This window comes from Protopterus annectens, chromosome 5.part0, assembly GCF_019279795.1.
Source record: "Protopterus annectens isolate FY-2018-M chromosome 5.part0, PAN1.0, whole genome shotgun sequence".
Classification (NCBI taxonomy): Eukaryota; Metazoa; Chordata; order Ceratodontiformes; family Protopteridae; genus Protopterus; species Protopterus annectens.
This window is the reverse complement of record NC_056735.1, coordinates 1,607,644,124-1,607,655,523: the sequence shown is the minus strand read 5'-3', so window position 1 is coordinate 1,607,655,523 and position 11,400 is coordinate 1,607,644,124.

Sequence of the window (11,400 nt, the reverse complement as noted above, 5' to 3'; positions counted from 1 at the left end):
TACATGGTTATGATGTGCTTTATTAAATATAAAAGTAAGAACTTGAAATGATCTTGGACATTGAACTGGATAAGCAAAAAAAAAAATACAATTCTGAATCTAGAGTCAGCTACTAGGTAAATAAAGGCTAGGAGAATCAAACCCTGAAGTGCAGAAGGCAGCGCATAGCCTTAATCCACTGCCTTAACTGCCTTACATGCACTACCTATCTAATCAGGTGTCATATCTCTCAACTGTACTGTTTTCATAGAATGTCCAGATTTTTGACTCATATTTTGGTCCATTCCTCATAAAACTGTAGTTTTCTGACAAATCATTGAGGGTTGAAGTCAGAAAATAATGACATACATTTAAGTTTCAGACTTCATACAGTTTAGAAAATTCTTGCTAATAAAAACCTGTTGTTCTAGCAATTTTCTAAGTTTGTAAGACCAGTATTTAAAAAGTGTCCCTATTTTTTTGGGCTTTTTCCCAGAGAGTTGAGGTATGTCAGGTGTACAAGTATGAAGAGTGTGATCACAGTGCATGCATTTCAAACGAAAGGCAGCAAACAAATGTGTCCCTGGGATTTAGAATTGTGCTTTTTGCAGTCACTCTGAATATTTTGCTGGTATTACTTGCAGTGAGATGTACCCTAAAACCAATTATCAATTAACTAGCTAAAGTTTGGCAGTCCAAACTCCCACTAATTAGAAAACCTGTTAGCAGAAATAGAAGACCCATCACAGAGAGAAAGAGAAAGAGTGCAAGAGAGAGACAGATGCCAGCAACTGCAACCAATATGTCTTTACATTAAGAAGACTGGGACTGCAATTCTAATGCCAGGTTTAAGGTAGTCTGGTCTGTCCAAGCTAGGAAACAGGCAGGGAGGTTTGAAATGAGATTGTTTCATTGGATAGAGGGCTTTTAATTTAGTTTTATTCACTTTTTTAGTCTATAAATTCTTCTGCACAGTTCCATAGAGCTCAAACACTTGGCATCCTCACCTGTGTTCTCAGTAAGTGAGTAATGCTCACTGGAGTTGGTGCAGTGATTAAGATTGCAAGTGGCATTTACTGTGCTACAGTGTTTGATTCCCTTAGTCCCTATTCCTCATGTCCCTATTGTGTGACCTCATGCAATTGACTTAGCCAGACATTGCTCCTAGGTCACCCCTGCAAAGGGTCTGCTTGTCCAGTGAGCCTGTTTGGCTAACAAATAGGATTATTATCGGGGATCAAGGGTTGGTGTAATGGTTAAGATATTTACTCAGAGATACATAGTACAGGCTTTGAATCACACCTTTGGAAAGGAAATTGTGTAGGCTTAAATGGCCTTCAAAGGCAGCTAGCTTAGTACTTGTGTATGAACCTATAACCCTCAGAGTGTTTGGCTTCCATGTGGTGCCATCTAGGCTCAGACAATTACTTTAAATTAAAATATTGCACTTCTGTAAGATATTTTTGAAGACTACTCCTGTATTTTCAACTTACTTGATTACATTTTTCTGCTTTTCAACACCGTAAAGTGTATTTGGCTTGCCTTGGTCTAAGTGCTGCCACTGTGCTTTGAAATCACCTTGAAGTGTGTGTTGCTCATTGTTGACTTGTCTGCTTTGCATAACTTTGTAATTAGTTATTGTAACTAGTTGTTTAATTTGTTTCTGGTACCTTTTCACTTTGCATAGCATAAAGTATGTTTTTACCTTAATAAGACTGTGACTGCAGTTCTAGTGGCAGTAGAAAGGTAACCCATTCTATCCGAGTTAGAAAAAAGACAGGGAGGCTTAAAGTTAGATCATTTAATTAGCCAGAGGACTTTTTAGTTGATTTACTCACTTTTCTTTGCATCAATAAATTCCACTGCTCATCTTTCTGTGGCATTTAGCAGTGCCTTGTGTTGGTGCAGGCCTTTAAAAACTAAACTTACCCTATAAGACCTCCCCTGTAACTTTACCCAGTACTCCATCATTTAAAGAGCAAATTGCCTGTGTTCTAAGGAGAATTGCCATATGAATTCAGTCATACAGTTTAGTTGTAGTTTCTTCTTATACAGTTCCTAAGTTAGCCTGCTCTACCACCCCCTTCTAATTCACCTAAAAAAAGATACTGTTGATGTGTACTTTCCCAATTTCTCTGTTGTCAGCTTGTTAGATATGGGCATCCTGAGATAATATAAGACTTGTCTCATGTTCATTGACAACCAACTAATCCTAAGAGAAATGGAAACAGCATGTCAAAGATGTAATTACACAATGTAACTTAAGGCAAGTCTCTCACACTTGTAATAGTATTCAGGTTGTCATAAACATAAGCATTAGTCCCAGCACATATAGAACTGACCTAACATCAGAGCCAGATCATGGCCAAATGGGGGCCTAGGCATGGTAATGGATCCAGCCTCCCCCAACAGTAGCTCCCCCAATTGCAGCAGTCCCCCACTCCCCATCCCCAGCCCCTTACCCATTCCAGTGTCCCATTATCTAGCTATTTCTCCCCAGTTATCATAAACACTGTTGACTCCTGTCAGTGTGCATACTAGTTTCTTCTTTACTTCTACAATGCTTACAGATATTTGAATTTAATTTAAAAATTTTATTTCAAATTTCATAGCACAAATACTGATAGCCATTTGTTAAACAAACAATACAGTCTCACAACAAAAAACAGACTTAGTATGAACAGTAAACTTCTCTGCCATTGAAACTCACATTCATTGAAATGGCATTGAAACCCACATTTAAAAAAATGCATCTGACCAGTAGCGGATTAAATTTACCGTTGGGTTGTTATCAAACCATAGGCTCCTTACACACATTTTTAGGACCATGCATACATGCGTGCGTTCTTTTTTTCACCTTTCTGATTGTATTAAATTATATTCCTTGTTTAAATCAGCACCACTTGTTAGAATGTGTTTTAATTTGGTAGTTTGGAACATTTTTCCAGTTACCAATGAAACAAAATGTATGAATCAATAATGACAACTACCCATTTCAGAACAATTCAACCATAAAAGTCCACTCAAACTTCTGTCATTACTGTCCACCAATATCAGTCAATATGTACAATCTCTGCAGAAGAAAAAGGCATCTGAATAATTCCACATTAAAGAGATCTGTAAGAGATTCCTACTGGGAAACAACTTTACATTTCATAGTTAAAGATTAGGTTAATACTAGGCTATCTGGCCTTGTGGAGCATTTTAAGCCTAGCTGTTTGCCCTCATTTGAGAATCAAATCCTGCACCTTGTGTCTGGAAGATAAATATCTTAACTATTATGGTACCACAGTCAGGCCTTCATTGACAAGCTCAGTACCTGTTGCCCTTGAAGAATTAATTACCCATGTTACATTAAGAAAAGGTGGCACGCTGGTAATATTGTAGTAAACTACTCATCTTATTCAAAGGATGACATACTCAGGAGTGCAGCAACCCCATTCACCCTTGAAGTGCGCCACAGTATCAGCAATCCACCCCATGGTATGAGAGTAGAACCCTTAGCTTTCTGTACACTATCTGTTATATTACTAACATTGCTTTCAATTTCTACAGCACAAATACTGACAGGTATTTGCTAAGGAAAGCAGCTGCACATTGAAAACAGACTTTGCATAAGCAACAGCAAACATTGCTTCCCTTGAAACTCACAATTCCTTGCAAATGCACTGAAACTCATGAATCCTTGCTCAGTCTGGTGGTTGGATAGACGATTCAGGCTCTTTCCTCTTGTACTGAGGGTACAGGGTTTGAGCCTAGGTAAGTTAATTATCTAACCTACTATTCTTAACAAGGGTATTACACACGCCAATTTAAATTTACAAAAGAAAATTAAATTCTCAGATGGCTGCAAGTTAAATTGTGTGCACTTCTCTTAAGTTAAGAGGAATATGGATGTGTATGATGTTTTAAAGATGCAAGCATGACAGATGTAGTGTTTGTGTCCTACATAAAAGAGAAGATGACAAAGAAATGTTTCAAAAGTATGTGGAAGACCCTGGTCAGTGATCCCCCCCCAGACAGTGGGGCCTAGGTCGCTTATTGCTGGATTTGATTGTGCCTAATACATAGACCAACATATGTTGAGGCACTTAAAAGCAACCTTCCTAAACCCAAAAGGTCTCTAGAAATTTGTTTTACAAAAAGAAAAGCACTCCACCATGACAACACATACGACCACACTCTTTGAAGCCTCATCTAGAAAGCCCATAAGGCAAGCCATCAAATGTAGAATATTTTAATCATAGGAAAAATCCATTGTGAGATATATACAGATGTCCAAGTCACCAGGTTGAATAAGGAGAAAAATCATGGTCAGTTATCTATCAGGGAACAGGATCTGACAAATCATCACTCAGATTGTTAAAACACAAGTAATAGTATGACTGAGTCATAGTACATAACAGTGAAAATGGCCTGAGGCATACTTCCCTGGACTATGTGAAGAGAGACATTATGGAGCTTTCAAAATGTGTACCTAGCACTGAGCAGTATTCTACATTCACCATGGATAATGCTCAATATAAACAAAAGATAACTGACTTCAAATATTAAGCACAATATTTGTCAACTTGGGAGAATATGATCAATAGACAACATTGCTTTGCCAAGGATGGTCTGTACTGGTCATTTCTATATTTTTGAATATTATCCTTCCCCATAGTATCTTTTTAAGTAATGTCAAACTGACAAACCTTTAGGCATAGCAGAACCAACTCAAGGGTATCTAAATGTGTTATTTTTCAATGCCAAGAAACTCCACTCCAGTCAGGGTCTCCAAACCATGGAGACATCTCTTCAGGGCTACAATGCCTTTCATACATTTAGGCCAGTTACTGCACAGGCAGGGACCAAAGGTGGAGATATCTCAATCTATATATACAGCCAACTCACTTCAAGACTTGTCAAACAAGATGATAAGCCTGAGCTTCTTGACATCCAGATTTCCATACGCAAAGTCCCATATCATATCATATTGTATCATATAATATCATATCCTTGCAAGTTAAAGGTCACCCTCTATTGCCCAAAAAACCTATAACTTGTACTTCTACTTGGAGGCCTTCACCATTCAACGTAATACTATATTCATGGGCAACTTCAACTACCTCACTATAAACTAGGATACTTACATGATCGCAAACGTACAGGCCTAGAGATTCCTGGAATTTGTAAAAAAATGCTTTGGACCAGATAGTCCATACACCCACTAGGGGTGCAGACTTACTTGATATGGTATTAGCAAATATGGGAGAAAGCTGCACCCCCCCCCCCCCAAGCACTGTCCTCTCTGTCTAGGTCAGACCACAAAACTATCTCCTGCATAATACAAGTCAATTCTGTGATCCTGGCTAATCCCAAACCTTTTAGGAGCTATTCTAAGCAAATTTCCTACTACTAAGTGATGACTTGTCAAAATGTCAAGCTCCCACAAACCCTGAGAATACAGCTGCCTATGTGTAATTGCTTACAGAAGTCATGCACAGTCATACCAATAAATTCAGAGACAGCTGTACCTACCAGAAATAAGCCCAGAACTAACTCAAAAATGAAACCACCTTCTTGGAATCCAAACATAAGCAGATTGTACAATAAAAAATAAAAGTCATAGCCAAGATTAGGAAGTGCTACCCACCAGCACTAAGAGAGCAAATTAAGTCTACTAAATCCAAACTTGAGGTAAAGATATCCTCACAGGCATAAGACAACCACAAGGCTCTCTATAGCTCTGTCTGAAATCTCAAAGTCAGCACACAGCAGTGTGCAGAACTGATTGTAAATGGAAACATCTATATAGAGCCATGTGCTATAGCAAATCTGCTGCCTGACAAATTCCCCCTTGTCTTCCCCAGTCACGGGTCTATATTAGAACATCGAAGTTTCAAAACTTCGAATGTTTTAATATCTACCCCTATTCAGCGAAAGCTGAAAACATCGAACATAAAGAACAGCGAATTTTTTCCTAGGGAAAAAATTTGCTGTTCCAAAACACATACACACAACACAAGCACACCAAACAAACAGCAATATACACACTCATACACCTAAAATCTTACACCTAACCCTACACTAAACTATACACACACCACTAACTATCCACTTACCTTAACCCAAACCCTAACCCTAAGGTCCGTCACTATCGCACACTCACCTCAGCCGCACCCTAACCCTAACACCTACCCCACCCTAACCCTCACATCCACACAATCGCACACTTACCTGACCCACACCCTAACCTTAACTCACCTATCCCGCCCTAACCCTCACTTCCACACAATTGCACACATACCTAACCCACGCCCTAACCCTAACTCACCTAACCCGCCCTAACCCTCACGTCCACACAATCGCACACATACCTAACCCACACCCTAACCCTAACTAACCTAACCCTTACTCAATCGTACACTTACCTGAACCTGACCTGTAACTTTCCAGCACAGTGCTGAAAATACCAAAGCAACAGAAATGGACGACTGAATTCTTTCCCTAGGAAAAAAATTCATTTTTCTGTTGCTTCAATATTTTCAGCTTTTGCTGAATAGGGGTCGATATTAGAACATTCAAAGTTTTGAAACTTTGATGTTCTAATATAGACCCCCCAGTCACCCCTACCCACTAGGAAATGCCATCAAACACCACCTCCACAACTATCATTAGGGAGCAGGTCTTAGATGTGCCCTCTAAGGTCAAAGGCTCCAGTCATTTCCAGGATATCTCCTAAACAGCCTGAGACATGACCTATCAGGAATGTTGGAGTCATTGTTTAACCATAACCTCTAGCCAGGTTTTGTGCCATGTGAATGGAGAACTGTAACACTCATCCCTCTGTAAAAGGGTGAACCATCAATGGACCCCCAAGAACTACAGATCCATATGTCTGACTAGTGTCACATGCAAAGCCATGGAAAGAATTATGGAAATGATAAATGACATAGAAATTCTTTAAACACAGGATGCAACCCAGTTTTGTTTTGCCAAGGACAGATCATGACTACTCAACCTAATGAACTTCTTCTAGAAAGTCACCAATGCAATTGATTAGGGCAAAACACAGCATTTTGCCTTCCATGACCTGGCTAAAACATTTGATACAATACCACACTCTGGCATTGTAAACAAACTCATGGATACCATAGACCATATATTATTTGATAGATATCCAGTGGGCTTTCAGACAGTATCTAGAAAGTTAGGATAGGGGAGACCAACTTCACAAAGAGGTCGGCCACTAGTGGAATCCCTCAGGGCTCTGTGCTAGGTCTCCTCCAATTTGACATCTACTTCTCCAAAGAAAAGGCCAATGCCATAGGTCTCTGGCTGACCAGGACAGCAGATGACTGTAAACTAGGAGCAGTCATAGAAGCCCCGCAAGACATTAACATCCTACAGAAAGGACTAACACAGGCAAATGACTGGTGCCAAAACCATGGCTTAAAACTCAATGCCAAGAAATACATAATGCTACTCTTTGGGAAGGTAGCCACAATTTAATAAAATTATCCATAACATACCCATAAGAGTAGAATCAATAGTCAGGGATTTGGGAACATATGTAGATAGTAACCTGGATTTCGACCAGCCATGTCTAATTTAGTAAGGAAATCATTCTACATTGTGCAACTTATAAGCAAGGGTATGATATTTAGGCCAAATGAAGTGATTTTTTCACTGTATTCAGCCCTCATCAGGCCCATCACTGAGTACAACTCCCCTTCAGTATGCACCTAACCAGGCATGTGCAACAAATGAAACATCAACAGATATTCCTCAAGAAAAGAATCCAAGGCATAAACAGCATGTCCTATGCAGATTGCCTCAAAGCCCTATCTTTGTACTCTGTTTTTTGTAGACTGTTGAAAGGAGATCTATGTCTGGCATACATGGTATCCTTGGATTCCTCCCTAATGGACCTTTTGCATATCTACAAAATGAATATCATCAATATTACCTGATCTGTGGATTTAAATTTTGACTCTGACACAAATAGGACAAATTGGAGTGACAGGCATGTGTGTCAGAAAATTCTCATTCTCTGTAACAGGCCTCCCATCCATGTGAAGCAGAGCTGTTCCCTAAACTTATTCAAGAGAAACCTGGACCAGTGGAATGGAAATTGGAAATACACCCCAGGTCTAGCACCTATGTCTCTAATGGAAAGATGCAGCCTGTAAATCTTGCCCTAGTTTACTTATACCCCTTTCTAAAAACCTCTAAGGCACATAAACGTACAGTATACAACTGGGATGCCTGGCTAGGCTTATAAAGAAATAAAAACAAAAAGCAGCACAAAAGCAGAACCAAGTACCACTAAAACACAAAACCCTGCCTTCAGAAGACCAGTTAGCAGAAATAAGTAGTTCGTAGGTATAATCCCAAATTCTTTAATAAATCACAGAAAGTAAAAGACAACAGTTCAGCGCTTTCATTTAAACACCTTGAAATTCACCAGAGCTGATCTAAAGATCTCCAGTGGTTGTTAATCTAATATACAAGTATGAATCTATGAATGGGACAAGTGGTGAGCAAGGGGCGCACCTACGTGCATACACATGGACCTTATAGCGATGCTATGAGAAAGCTTGCAAACCACATTAAAGGATGTACAGTAAAGTCTTATCCATTTTTATAATATTAAAAGGACTAAAAATGAGTAAATAGGAGTATAGGAAAATGGGGATCAGTAAGCCGAAGAACATACACAAAGAATCAGGGGAAGTTAGAAAAAACAGGGGAGGATAGAATGGGAGTGGAGAAGGAGGAAAGGTATATATTTTTTTGCAGAGACAGGTGTTCATTTTTTAAGAAAGAAAGATGGAGAAGGATGCTATGGTAAGAGAAAGGATGCAATAAAGGAGAACGCACAGACAATGACTGACAGAGAAGATGCTGCCAAACGTGGGAGGGTGATAGTGGTATTATAGACATATAGCTAAATTGTGGACATTGATGATGGGGAGGACTGGTCAAAAAACAGAGGAGGACATAAAAGGAAAGTGAACACCAGGATTAGGGATAAGGTGGATATATCTCTACCTGGAGAATTCAATAAGCATCCTAACCACCCTCTCCACTTCACCCTACCTCAGTGAATAAAGGCAGAGTCAAACAATGTTGCTGCATGAGAACTGTCTCCAGGCATCTGATATGGACTTTGAGCTGATGGTCCACCAATTTCCCTACCACCTATATCATCTTCCACTGCATGAAAAATTGTACATGCCTGGAAATGGTCCACTTTTCTCCAGTGAACAGCCACCATGGGCCATAGGAGAAGCAACCTCACTTCCCCTGTGCGGTACCCATTGGGGAGGCTAGTGACTTGTGTCAGGAAGGCTGAAGTTAGGGTACAGACATCAGCTCATCATCATCATCATCATCATCATCATCCCCTTTTTCCCATTTACATGGGGTCGGGGTATCGTATTAACTGTCGCCAACTCTCTCGATTCAGTGCCACTCTCCTGCCTTCTTCAACACTCATGCCTGACTGTTGCAGATCTTCTTTCACACAATCCATCCACCTCTTTGCTGGATGTCCTTGCTTCCTCTTACCTTCTTCCTGTCTGTCCCAAATCTTCCTCACCAGATTGTCTTCTGGTTTTCTACACATGTGCCCTTACCATCGTAATCTGTTTTCTTTGATCTTTTCTGCAATTAGAGCTACTTTGGCTTCTGCTCTTATGTCCTCATTTCTTCACCTGTCCCACAGTGTGCATCCTACCACCTTTCTCAGGCACTTCATTTCCATCACCTCTAGCTTTTTCAACTGTTCTGCCTTTACTGCCCAGGTTTCTGTACCATACAGTAGTACTTGCTACAGGGAAAACTCTACTCCAGCCTAAGCCATCCCTAAGACATCAGCTCAGTACCACAAGAATATAATCTTTTAGCTAAACAAATAACTGCCACTACTTGCTACCATCCAGTTTTGGATTATGACCTCTTCATGTCTCTAGCCCCTGCAGAGATCAAAAGAAATAGGTGGATGAAAAAAAAATACTCCCACCCATACCTCTCAACTTTCCAGATACTGGAGTAATGGACACTTAATTCTCTCCAATTTTTCATCATAAAGAAGTGCACTTTTCTGACCAGTGACAGAGAATTGTAGTCATTAAATATTTGTAAATATTGTAGGAATTATACAGAATATTTGAGCTAAGACGTTGATAGGTGTAGTCCTATCCCACTTCCATCCTGCTGTTTTATTTGCTCACCTTGTGTTCTACTCTCTGCTTGCTTCCCTTTAGATCTTTGTCCTATATTCTCAATTACAGGTAAAAAATGCATACAACAGACCATACACATGCCAACAAATGGCTTTTAAAAAATCTTTATTTGATCACACATTGTAACATGAGTCGCAGTGAGCAACTTTGATGCACATGTATAAGCAATGGGAAATGGTACTCTTCATCCTATGGCAAAAATGAAGTCCAGTTTTTGTCACTTGCTATGGATGTTATCAGTCATGCAAATGAGTTAAGTGCAGATGCACATCATCATGCAAATCTGAAATAAAGTAAATAAAACACCTTTAGCCTAACTGCTTCAGTGGCTCAGTGTATTCATGAAGTCATTTAAAGTATGTCAAGACAGTGGGGAGGGTCTAGTTGCTTAAGGGTTGAACACGGTTTTACAATATTTGGTTTTCATTCTGCATGATGTGTGTGCATTATGACAACTTTTACTCTGACTCATTGTGTGGCTCTCCTTGATAATGCACCAGTGAAAAAATATCAGAGAGACAGAGAGAGTTGTGGTTTCAAATCCCTTGAGGCCTTTTTTGTTATCAGTCTGCAAATGTGTTGCATTACCCTGAAGTGTGTGTTTTATGACAATGTTTAGTCTACAAGCTTCTATGGTTCACCTTGCTAGTGCTCTGGTTGAGAGAATACCCCAAAGAAAAACACGGGCTCAAATTGCTTTGGGTCTGTCTTTCTTTTGTTGATATCAGTCTGCGGATGTGTAACATTCCTTTGAAATGTATATTTTATAACATTTGAATCCAATTACTTCTGTGGCTCACCTTGATAAGGAGCTGTGACTATACTGCAAAGTGGTGGGAAACATCATCTCAGGATATCATATTTCCTTACATAATAACATTGGCATTATAAAAGAGAGCAACTGATCACACTCTGATGTTGTCAGGACTGGTGCAGGTTGATACATCATGTTACTTTACTTTATCCCACATCTCCTAAGCGTCACATTATTTTACACTCAAGAATTGCCCTAGTATCTCTGTCATTATGTTTTGCAGCCCGCTTTGGTGGGCAGCTTCTTTGTGCTCTTCTCTCTATATCTGTGGTTTCTGTTGCTACAGGGAAAACTCTACTCCAGCCTAAGCCATCCCTGAGATGTCCTCTTCGTTAAATATTTCATTGCATATATATATTGCTGTACATTTCTTCA